This window comes from Pleurodeles waltl, chromosome 3_1 (genome assembly GCF_031143425.1).
Source record: "Pleurodeles waltl isolate 20211129_DDA chromosome 3_1, aPleWal1.hap1.20221129, whole genome shotgun sequence".
Taxonomy (NCBI): domain Eukaryota; kingdom Metazoa; phylum Chordata; class Amphibia; order Caudata; family Salamandridae; genus Pleurodeles; species Pleurodeles waltl.
This window is the reverse complement of record NC_090440.1, coordinates 1569651460-1569664392: the sequence shown is the minus strand read 5'-3', so window position 1 is coordinate 1569664392 and position 12933 is coordinate 1569651460.

Here is a 12933-nt window from a genome sequence, read left to right as displayed (position 1 = left end):
AGGGGGGGGGGGGGAATTTATTTTAGGCCATTTCTGCCCCCCCCTGCGCTGATTTGCTAGGTTTCCCCAGGTGCCGGCTGAGCTAGAGGCCAAAATCCACAGGTAGGCACTGTTTTCTGTGAAAAAATTTTATGTGTCCACGTTGTGTTTTGGGCCATTTCCATCGTGGGCGCTAGGCCTACCCACACAAGTGAGGTACCATTTTTATAGGGAGACTTGGGGGAACGCTGGGTGGAAGGAAATTTGTGGCTCCTCTCAGATTCCAGAACTTTCTGTTACCGAAATGAGTGGAAAATTTGTTTTTTTAGCCAAATTTTGAGGTTTGAAAAGGATTCTGGGTAACAGAACCTGGTCAGAGTCCCACAAGTCACCCCATCTTGGATTCCCCTACATCTCTAGTTTTCAAAAATGCACAGGTTTGGTAGGTTTCCCTAGATGCCGGCTGAGTTAGAGGCCAAAATCTACAGGTAGGCACTTTGCAAAAAACACCTCTGTTTTCGGACAAAAAATGTGACGTGTCCACGTTGTGTTTTGGGGCATTTCCTGTCACGGGCGCTAGGCCTACCCACACAAGTGAGGTATCATTTTTATCGGGAGACTTGGTGGAACGCTGGGTGGAAGGCAATTTGTAGCTCCTCTCCGTTTCCAGGACTTTCTGTCACTGAAATGTGAGGAAAACTTGTTTTTTTAGCCAAATTTTGAGGTTTGCAAAGAATTCAGGGTAACAGAACCTGGTCAGAGCCCCACAAGTCACCCCATCTTGGATTCCCCTACATCTCTAGTTTTCAAGAATGCACAGGTTTGGTAGGTTTCCCTAGGTGCCGGCTGAGCTAGAGGCCAAACTCTACAGCTAGGCACTTTGCAAAAAACACCTTTGTTTTCTGTCAAAAAATGTGATGTGTCCACGTTGTGTTTTGGGACATACCCACACAAGTGAGGTGTCAATTTTATCGGGAGACTTGGGGGAACACTGGGTGGAAGGAAATTTGTGGCTCCTCTCAGATTCCAGAAACTTTCTGTCACCGAAATGTGAGGACATTTTTTTTTTTTTAACCAAATATTGAGGTTTGCAAAGAATTCTGGGTAACAGAACCTGGTCAGAGCCCCACAAGTCACCCCATCTTGGATTCCCCTACATCTCTAGTTTTCAAAAATGCACAGGTGTGGTAGGTTTCCTTAGGTGCCGGCTGAGCTAGAGGCCAAACTCTACAGGTAGGCACTTTGCAAAAAACACCTCTGTTTTCTGTCAAAAAATGTGATGTGTCCAAAGTTGTGTTTTGGGGCATTTCCTGTCGCGGTCGCTAGGCCTACCCACACAAGTGAGGTATCATTTTTATCGGGAGACTAGGGGGAACATAGAATAGCAAAACAAGTGTTATTGCCCCTTGTCTTTCTCTACATTTTTTCCTTCCAAATATAAAAGAGTGTGTAAAAAAGACGTCTATTTGAGAAATGCCCTGTAATACACATGCTAGTATGGTCATCCCGGAATTCAGAGATGTGCAAATAACCACTGCTCCTCAACACCTTATCTTGTGCCCATTTTGGAAGTACAAAGGTTTTCTTGATAGCTATTTGTCACTCTGTATATTTCAGCAAATGAATTGCTGTATACCCGGTATAGAATGAAAACGAACTGCAGGGTGCAGCTCATTTATTGGCTCTGGGTACCTAGGGTTCTTGATGAACCTACAAGCCCTATATATCCCCGCAACCAGAAGAGTCTTGCAGACGTAACCGTATATTGCTTTCAAAAATCTGACATTGCAGGAAAACGTTACAGAGTAAAATGTAGAGAAAAATTGCTGTTTTTTTCACCTCAATTTCAATATTTTCCTTTTTCAGTTGTTATTTTCTGTAGGAAACCCTTGTAGGATCCACACAAATTACCCCTTGCTGAATTCAGAATTTTGTCTACTTTTCAGAAATGTTTAGGTTTCTGGGATCCAGCATTGGTTTAATGCCCATTTCTGTCACTGACTGGAAGGAGGCTGAATGCACAAAAAATCATTAAAATGGGGTATGTCCCAGTAAAATGCCAAATTTTTGTTGAAAAATTGGGTTTTCTGATTCATGTCTGCCTGTTCCTGAAAGCTGGGAAGCTGGTGATTTTAGCACCGCAAACCCTTTGTTGATGCCTTCTGCTTCGGCCACTTTTTCTCATTTTTTTGAAAAAAACAACATGTTCATTGTATTTTGGCTAATTTCTGGGCCTCCTTCAGGGGAACCCACAAAGTCTGGGAACCCCTAGAATCCCTAGGATGTTGGAAAAAAAGGACGCAAATTTGGCTTGGCTAGCTTATGTGGACAAAAAGTTATGAGGGCCTATGCACGAACTGCCCCAAATAGCCAAAAAAAGGCCTGGCACAGGAGGGGGAAAAGGCCTGGCAGCGAAGGGGTTAATCCAACCACTGCTGTGCACAGCCTTGGGCCGTGCGTGGCAATTGTTGACCACAGGGCCTGGCTGGGCTTACCTACATCTAGGTAAAACTGAGTTGCATTTGCCACAAGGTAGTAATAGTTAGGACCTAATTTCTATATAAAAAGTGTTTTTTTACTTGCCTATGTCTTTGGCGCCACTTGACAAATCTTCACAAAACTTTCCAAAACATTTTGCAAGTCACCTCTGCTGCTGTCTGGAAGGTTTTGGGGTGATCCATCTAGGTGGAGCCAAGAAAAAGGAGGGGTCCCAAAACATGTTTTGCCTATTCATTTTCTGAACAGTGATGGAGCCAAAACTACTGGATGGAATTACAACAAATTTGGCACAAAGGTAGAATCTTGTGCAGAGGGTGATCTTGTTTGTTTTGGTGTAAATCCATTAAGAAGTTTTAGAGAAATTAAAGAAAATTCTAATTTGTATACAGTATATAAGGACGCAAAGGATTTGCAACTCCTCCTGATCTAGTGTTGATATCTAATTGGCTCCCAACACTAAGGAGGCTGTTGAAGTGTTTTCAGCCATCTTGGGACTCTGGGTCCCTGAAAGAAAGAATAAAAAATACAAAAGTGGGCAGGGTATGAACACCCTGACTCCTTAGCTCTGGTGCTGACGTCTCAAAGGGACCTTCCAGAGCAAAAAGCATTTCACAGTAAAAAAAAAAAAAAACAAGCATGGGCTCCTGCTCTTGTTTTTAAAAAAGCCCCTGGGTGAGCCAGGTCCTCAGGCACTTTTGTTTTAATAGGAGTGGCCTCCTGCCTACCCCAGCCCTGGTAACCACAATCTCCCCAAGGCAAATAATAAAATATGAGCCGGGGGGTTGTGTAGTCCCCCGTGCTCAGGAAACCACCACCCCTGGGGCAAAAATGCTTTCATCATGTGGGGTAGGCCCGATAGCCTCCCCACAGACTCAGGGACCACCACCTCCCCAAGGCTATAATGAATCATGGGCAGTGGGGCAGCATGCCCCCCCCCACACACCACAGGAACAACCACCCCCAGGGTAAAAGTGCTTTTCATGTGTGAGGGAAGCCCAATGGCCTCCCCCACAGCCCAGGGACCCCCACACCACATCCCTGGGACATTTGCTATATTCTGTGGGGGTGGCAGTGCTACCCCCACAGCCCCGGGGCTCAACACCTCCCTGGGGAATTTGTTATCTTCTGTGCGGGGGTGCATGCCCCCCTGCAGTCCTGGGATCATCACCTCTCCAAGGTATTTGTCATTTTATGTACAGGGAGGCCACTCTGACCCCCTGCAGCCCTGATAATCATTACCTCCCCAGGGCTATAACTAAAAAAAGAGGGTCTGTTTCAGACCCCTTTAGCCCTAGGGATCACCACTTTCATGGGCTATGCCTGCATTGAAGGGGAACCTTGAGGAGCCACTGATGTCCATGGGGACCGCCGGACCCCAGGACTGGCTCCTGCTATGTCCTGGTGTGCCCTCCCCTGGGACATAGCTGTTTGCTGTGGCTTGGCTGCAGCTTTGCTGCTGCAGCGAAGTCACAGCAAACAGTCCGGTTTTGACAATGGGACCTGTCAAGCAGGTTTTGCTGTCAAAAACCAGACCTTTCCTTTCTGTTCCTTGAACGCAGGTATGTGTGCAAGGAGCAGAGATGAAAGGTTTGTTTCAGCAACCACAAAGCTGCAGCTTAAAGCAGCTCTTTGGTAGCTGAAGCAATGGGACCATGATGGAGTACTTGAGGCTTCCCCTATAGTACCATATATCCCATAAAGGGCTTGTTTTAAATTAAAAAATATGTAGGGATGACAGTCCCAGATAGCCCATAAAGGGTTAAAAAAAAATAACAAGAAGCGAATAGTTCAGTGTGAAGGTCACAAACCTTCACACTGCGTGTTGAGGGTTTGAGTCCAGCCAGATTCGCTTCCCACTTTTTTTCTTTAACTTCAAATTTTTAAGGCTTATACTGAAAGGTAATCTTACTCTTTTTAAATGACAAATACATTTTTTTAATTTGTCCAGAAATATCTCATTCTAAATATGTCACATATCAAAAGCCTAAAAACTCTCTATCTCTCTCCCTCAAACTCTCTTTCTCTCTCTCTCTCTCTCTCTCTCTCTTATAATCTTTCTCCCACTCACCCAGCCACTCAGACACTTATGCACCCACTCACAGGCCCAAACAGATACTTATGCACCCACTCACAGACCCACTCAGACCATCATTCCCCCACTCACAGCCCCAGTCTGACCTTCATGCACACCTACTCAGATAATTACCCACCCCTTAACAGACCCACTCAGACTGCCACACACCCCACTCACCGACCCACTGACACCTTCAGGCAACCAATTACAGACCCAGGCACACATTGACACACCCACTAAAACACTGATGTATGCACTCTCAAACCTAGTCAGACACTCTGACAGCCATCGTCACCCCAGATACACCTTCTCATACCTATTCTCACACTCAGAGAGGCCAGGGTCAACTCCCGTCATGCACGGCCAAAAGGCCGTGCACAGCATGTGGTTGGGTGGTTAGGGGGGTTGGCTGCAGGCCAGGTCTTGTGGTCAACCTCCCCTGTACACAGGTGAAGGCAGTGTAAAGTTGGTTACTTATAGGGGGCTGGCCCTGTAGCCAAATGCCACCTTGCACGGCCAAAGGACGTGCGCAGTGGTGGATGGATTAACGTATAGTAATGAAAATTACTATGATGGTCATTACAACCCTGGCGGTCGGTGTTAAAGCGGCAGTAAGACCGCCAACAGGCCGGCGGTAAAAAGTTTGCAATTACGACCGTGGCGGAAACCAACAACAAAGACAGCCACTTTAACACTCCGACCGCCACGGCAGTACAGACAAAGAGCTTGGCGGTCACCACCAACAGACAGGTGGAGGACAATGTACCGCCCACAGTATCACAACCTACCAATCCGCCACCTTTTCCAGGGCGGATTCACCGCGGATAAAAACATGGCAGAAACAGGACTTCGAAGGGAAAACGCTCACCTCTACACACCCCACGAGGAACGAAGACGCCATGGACCCAGAACTCCACATATTCCCTTCGATTGTCTTCCTGCTCCTCTACCAGGAGCACGAACGCCGGCGGCGAAGACCACAGTGAGTACTGCACCTACGACACAGGGGAGGAAAAAAAAACAGGGACACACACACGCAACACGCAACACCCCCACCCACTACAAGACAAACACTAATACAGCATGATACATCACAGTTATACCCCTCAACCCCCCCGGAAGAATGCAAAGACAATAGAAAATGAGTGTAACCATTGTAATATATTAAAAGCAAGTAGGCAAAAATATATATATACACCATATTCAAAATATATACCAAGCATAGTAGTCCAGGTAGTGCTCCAATTAAGTCCGTGGAACACTGGGCCCACACGGTATGGGTGAGGCCCACACAAGATCCCCGACCATGACAGAGAGAACACTGCAGGGGCATCAGAGAGCAACAAAACAGGCACCTCAGGGGGAGGGAAAGGGGGGGCACCTCAGCCGCTTGAGTGCACGACGCCAAATCCACGAGAGGGCCACATGCCCACTGTTCAATCCTGGGGAGTGCAAAGCCACAGTCTCTCAAGTCTCTACAGTGGGTGGGTTGCCCACTGTTCCATCCTGGGGAGTGCAAAGCCACAGTCTCACAAGTCTATACAGTGGGTGGCTTGCCCACTGTTCCATTCTGGGGAGTGCAAAGCCACAGTCTCTCAAGTCTATACAGAGGGTGGCTTGCCCACTGTTCCATCCTGGGGAGTGCAAAGCCACAGTCTCTCAAGTGGATAACAGTCTCCACTGGTTCTGGAGGGGGCATGGTGCCCGGAGTTCTTCATCCTGCTAAGGACAGAGGTAGTGGATGACAGTCTCCACTGGTTCTGGAGGGTGCATGGTGCCCAGAGTGCTTCATCCTGCTAAGGACAGAGGTAGTGGATGACAGTCTCCACTGGTTCTGGAGGGGGCATGGTGCCCAGAGTGCTTCATCCTGCCGGTGACGGAGTTAGTAGCGTCAGTGCCCTTGGCGCTCATGGGCCAGCGGTGCTTGAAACGGCAGTGTCCTGTTCAGCAGTGCTTGAAACGTCGGTGCCCTGTTCAGCGGTGCTTGAAATGGCAGTGCCCTGTTCAGCGGTGCTTCAAACGGCGGTGCCCTGTTCAGCGGTGCTTGGAGCGGCAGTGCCCTGTTCAGCGGTGCTTGAGACGGCGGTGCCCTGTTCAGCGGTGCTTGGAGCGGCGGTGCCCTGTTCAGCGGTGCTTGGAGCAGCGGCCTCCTTTGCAGTGACTCAGCTGCTGGCGGTCCTTCATGGACCAGCGGGGCTTGTGCTGGCGGTCCTCTCAGTCCCAGCGGGGCTTTTGCTGGCGGTCCTTCATGGACCAGCGGGGCTGGTATTAGAGGTCCTCTCTGTCCCAGCAGGCCTTTTTCTGGCGGTCCTTCATGGACCAGCGGGGCTGGTGCTGGCGGTCCTCTCTGTCCCAGTGGGGCTTTTGCTGGCAGTCCTCTCTGTCCCAGCGGGGCTTTTGCTGGCGGTCCTTCATGGACCAGCGGGGCTGGTGCTGGCGGTCCTCTCTGTCCCAGCAGGGCTTTTTCTGGCGGTCCTCTCTGTCCCAGCTGGGCTTTTCCTGGCGGTCCATCATGGACCAGCAGGGCTGTTGGTCCTCTCTGTCCCAGCGGGCCTTTTGCTGGCGGTCCTTCATGGACCAGCGGGGCTGGTGCTGGCGGTCCTCTCTGTCCCAACGGAGCTTTTGCTGGCGGTCCTCTCTGTCCGGGCGGGGCTTTTGCTGGCGGTCCTTTATGGAACAGTGGGGCTGGAGGTGGCCTCCTGGGCAGCTGGGCTTGTGCTGGCGGTGGCCTCCTGGGCAGCTGGGCTTGTGCTGGTGGTGGCCTCCTTGGCAGCTGGGCTTGTGCTGGCGGTGGCCTCCTGGCAGCTGGGCTTGTGCTGGCGGTGGCCTCCTGGGCAGCTGGGCTTGTGCTGGTGGTGGCCTCCTTGGCAGCTGGGCTTGTGCTGGCGGTGGCCTCCTGGCAGCTGGGCTTGTGCTGGCGGTGGCCTCCTGGGCAGCTGGGATGATGGCGGTTTTCTCTGCCGTGCTGCTCCTCCCAGACTTGCTGATCTTCCTGTGCCCCTTCCCCACCTTGGAAGGTGTCGCAGCTGACTCCACACTCCCACCTGTACCCCTGGGAGCGGCTTTGGTGGCTGGAGTCTTCCCCCTGTCCCACCGGGCACTGGCCAACTTCTGATGCTTCACAGGTGGGGGACTGTCTGTGCTGTGGCTCCGTGCCATACTGGCTGCCCTGGTGGCCGGTGCACTCCAGATTCCAGTGACTACAGGCACCACTGGTCCTGGAGATGTTGTGGCTGAGGTGCTAGTTCGGGCCCTAGGAGACGGACAGGGTGGGGGGGGGTGTGGGAAAGAGGTCAAGGTTGGACAGGAAAAGTTTTTGGGAGACACGGGGACGGGTAGCTGGAGGGGGTTTGGGAGTGGAGGAAGAGGTTGTGGTTGTAGGAGGTGTCCGTTTGCTGACTTTGGGTGAAGGTGCATGCGCTGGAGGCTGTTGTGAGGTGGATGGCTGTTGGGGGTGTGTGTGCCTGCGTTTGTGTATTTTGGGAGTTGGCGTCACAGACACACTGGGAGAGGACACAGGGGACGTGTGAATGGTAGTGTGGGTGGTGACTGCACGTGAGCGGGGTGTGGTGGTGGGTGTGCTGGTGATGGTAGTAGTGGCTGTAGAGGTACTGCATGCAGGTGTGAGTGTAGACGAGACAGGTAGGGAGGAGGGAGACGAGGAGGAGGGGAACACAGTGGAGGCAGTGGATGTTGGTGTGTCTGCATGTGTGTGATGCTTGCGTGAGTGCCTGTGGGATGTGTGGTGCTTATGTTTGCCTGAGCTTCCCTTGTATGTTGAGGTGTGTGCATGCTGGTCTGTAGGTGTGCTTGTGATAGGCTGGGGCACAGGGGATTGGGTCTGGGTGGAGGAAGTTGGAGGGGGGAGGCTAGACACAGGGACAATGGCTGCCATCAGTGCTGAGGCCAGAGTCTGAAATGCTCTCTGAAGGGCCGCCTGACCAGAATGAATGCCCTCCAGGAATGCATTGGTGTGTTGCAACTGCCTTTCTACACCCTGGATGGCATTCAAAATGGTAGACTGCCCAACAGTGAGGGACCTGAGGAGGTCAATGGCCTCCTCCCTGAGGGCAGCAGGTGTGACTGGGGCAGGGCCTGAGGTGCCTGGGGCGAAGGTGATGCCCACCCTCCCGGTTGAGCGGGCACGGGGCGAAGGCTGAGGGGCTGCTGGGAAGGCGGTGCTGGAAGGGGGGGTGGCGGCTGTACCTGTAGATGGGGGGGCACTGATGTTGCCACTACCCCAAGGGAACTCCCATCAGAGGACGAGTCAGTCTCACTGGTCTCAGCTCCTGTCCTCGCCGTGGAGCTCCCCTCACCCTCCGTCCCACTGGTGAAGTCCAATTCCGTAGTGTGGCCCTCCATGGCCATGTGGGATGCAGCCCCCTCGTGCTCCGGTGCCACTGCTCCTCCGCCTGATGATGCTAATGCACACAAGAACAGGGAGACCACAAAAATGGGGGGGTGACAGAAGAAAGACATGTTGAGTGCATGCATTACAGCTGCCGTTGGCGGACACGACAGACACAGAAGCCCCCTGCACTACGCCGCGCTCTTGGGCTCCACTGTTCAATCCCTGGGAAATGGCCTACTAGGCTCTGGACGAAATCTGCACACGTGGATGACACAGGGGCATGACTAGGTGTACTTGCCACTCTACAGAGGTGGGGTGGGGTGCCACATGGCCTGCCTTATGGAGTGACCTTGCCTACGGAACTCGCCCTGGCCTAGGGAAATCCACAGTCCACCTCCCCACCCAGACACCTCCACTGCATGCAAAATCAGCAGAATGAGAGTGTGCTCACCCCCTTGTGGCTGCTGTGATGCCCTCAAGTGCCCATCCAACTCCGGGTACGCCACCGCCAGGATCCTGAACATCAGGGGGGCCATGGTGAGATGTGCACCCCTCCCACGTTGGGAGGCCATCCCCAGCTGAGCCTCCACCGTCTTCTTGCTCCAGCGGCGAATGTCCTCCCATCTTTTCCGGCAGTGGGTGCTCCGTCTGTGGTAGACCCCAGGATACGGACGTCCTTGGCGATGGCACGCCAAATATCTTTTTTCTGGTGCACGCTGACCTACATGATTTGTACAGGGGGAAGAGAAAGTTATTACCAACTGCACCGTCAAAGTGATTGGCCCCCATCCCTACCCTTGCCATGTGGCACATGCACTCCTCGTCGTTTCATGCACGCCGCACTCTTCCCCCTTCCTTCTTACATCCACCCCTCTCCACACAGGCATAGCCCATACAGCATGCTCCCAGTGTACTTACCTGTTTGTCTGGCGGACCTTAGAGTAGCATGTACTGGGGGAGGACCCCGTCCACTAGTTTCTCCAACTCCTCCAATGTGAAGGCAGGGGCCCTTTCCCCAGACACTCGAGCCATTGTCTCTTCCAGACCGAGGTCACAGCAGCACTTGCAGTGTAGATCCTCCCCTGTTGAAGATCAGGTATTGAGTGATTGAACAGATAGAAAATGGCTGTCACGTCTGCAGCGGTGCGTACCGTCACCGCCGGCGTACATAGGGTCCAATGTTAACCAATGCATCATTGCGCTGCGGTCTTCGACCGCCTACCGCAATGGTGTACTACACCAGCGCAGTTACCTCACATCCCATTGTCCCACTTTGCAGGTCAGACAACCTCCATTTCAGGGGCCCACGTGGCTTCATTTTCAACTGCGTCACACATACCTAGGCCTAGACTCAACACACATACAGGCCACTTTTTAGATTATGAATGGTGTTCTCTGTAAGCTGTGGGTACGTACCTCTAAGTTGTTTCACTCTGTGCTCGCTGTTGTCCTTCATAGGCACCGTCCGCTGGGACATGTGAGGAGATGGCGGCATCCTCCGGTGTACCGACCGTTGGTGAACCTGTCGACAATGGAGGAAAGACATGTGATAATCACATACAGGCTTGACCGTGCCACAATCCAGGAACTGTGTACCCAGTTGGAGCCAGACCTGATGTCAGCTATCCGCCATCCCACAGGAATCCCCCCTCAAGTGCAGGTGCTGTCAGTACTCCATTTCCTTGCAAGTGGGTCATTTCAAACAACAGTGGCCATAGCATCAGGGATGTCCCAGCCTATGTTTTCCAACGTGTTGTCCAGAGTGTTGTCTGCCCTGCTGAAACATATGCAGAGCTACATCGTTTTCCCTCACGTGGAGGATTTGCCTACAGTGAAAGGTGGTTTCTATGCCCTGGGACATATCCCCAACATCATAGGTGCCATTGATGGGACCCATGTGGCTTTGGTCCCCCCTCACAGAAGTGAACAGGTGTATAGGAACCGGAAGAGTTATCATTCGATGAATGTACAGAAGGTATGTTTGGCAGACCAGTACATCTCCCAGGTAAATGCTATGTTCCCTGGTTCAGTGCATGACGCCTACATCCTGCGGAATAGCTGCATCCCTTATGTGATGGGGCAACTCCAGAGGCACTGAGTGTGGCTATTAGGGGACTCTGGTTACCCCAACCTGTCATGGCTATTGATCCCAGTGAGGAATCCCAGGACCAGGGCAGAGGAACGCTATAATGAGGCACATGGGCGGACTAGGAGGGTGATAGAAAGGACCTTCGGCCTCCTGAAGGCCAGGTTCAGGTGCCTCCATATGACAGGTGGTTCCCTATTCTACTCATCAAGGAAGGTGTGCCAGATCATCATCGCCTGCGCTATGCTTCACAATCTTGCTTTGCGACACCAGGTGCCTTTTCTGCAGGAGGATGGTCCAGATGACGGTGTTGTGCCAGCTGTGGAGCCTGTGGACAGTGATGAGGAGGAAGCAGAGGAAGAAGACATTGATAACAGGGACTCTGTCATACAGCAATATTCCCAGTGACACACAGGTGAGAACAATGTTTTTTACTATTACATTTACTATCACAATTCTAACTCCATCCTGTCTGTAAATTTGAAGCAGTATTTGCTAACTGAGTGGTACATTTCCATTACGGTTTCACAGGTGTGGTTACCAACGTGTGTCATCTGCTTGCATCCTTCATGGGCTTGTGATGTGTGACATAGGTATGTTGACATTACATTTTCGAACGGATTTTGTCATTGTCATAGATAATATACATTTTCAAAATCACAGACTGAATCCAGATTGTTTTGTGGTTCAAGGGTGTTTATTGAATGGGGTGGCAAAATGGTGATTGGTGATGGTGGAGGAATGTCCATGGCAGAGTCCAGTCTATTAGTCTCACAGGTGCACTGCCCATATGGGCATAGGAAGTGGAGCTGGGACAGTTCCAATCTGGACAGGGTAACAAAGTGGGACAGTGGGATGAAAATCAGGGTGGTCTCATTTCCTGGCGGGGGTCTTGCCATCTTGCTCTGTCCTGTTCCTGGATCTCAGGGACCGCTTGCGGGGTGGTTCTCCGTCTGCAGGGGGTGGGGTGCTGGTGTGGTGGTCCTGTGGTGGGGCGTCCTGTCCACTAGCGCTGGCGGAGGTGGTGGGCAGTTCATCGTCCAGGCTAGTGTCAGGGGCCCCTTGGAGTGCCACGGTGTCCCTCACGGTCTTCTGTATGTCCTTCAGCACCCCTACGATGGTGCCCAGGGCGGAGCTGATGGTTCTGAGCTCTTCCCTGAACCCCAAATACTGTTCGTCCTGCATGCGCTGGGTCTCCTGAAACTTGGCCAGGACTGTAGCCATCGTCTCCTGGGAGTGGTGGTATGCTCCCATGATGGAGGAGAGGGCCTCGTGGAGAGTGGGTTCCCTTGGCCTGTCCGCCCCCTGTCGCACAGCAGCCCTCCCAGTTCCCCTGTGTTCCTGTGCCTCCGTCCTCTGGACAATGTGCCCACTACCACTGCCCCCAGGTCCCTGTTGTTGTTGGGGTGGTGGGTTATCCTGGGTTCCCTGTAGTGGTAGCTGATTGACGTGTCCTGGGTACGAAGGTATGGGCCCGCTGGGTGGGTGCTGTGCTGGTGTTACCAGAGGGTGGAAGGTCAGTGTTGGGCTGTGCCTGTGCGAGGGGAACCGACTGCCCCAAGGCCCACGATGGTCCGGGCTGGTCATCTGGATCCAGTTGGCCAGAGCTGCTGTCATCACTGTGGGCCTCTTCTCTGGGTGGGGTAGAGATGTCTGGACCCTCCTGTCTGGTGACGTTAGGTAGTGGTCCTGCAGGGGTATAAAAGCATGATTATTGCATCTGAGTGTGTCATGGTGTGCAATGGGTGGGTGAGCGTGTACCCCAGAGCTAGCATTCCTGTGTGGTGGCTTGTGTGATGATGGTTAGGGGTTGTTATGGGTATGTGTAGTGGGTATGCTTTAGTGATGGGTGTCCATGCTTTGCTGTGTCATGCAGGGCTTGGTGTTGGGATGGGTGGTTTGTGTTATTAGTACATTAGTGAGGAGTTGGAGTGATAGGGGAGG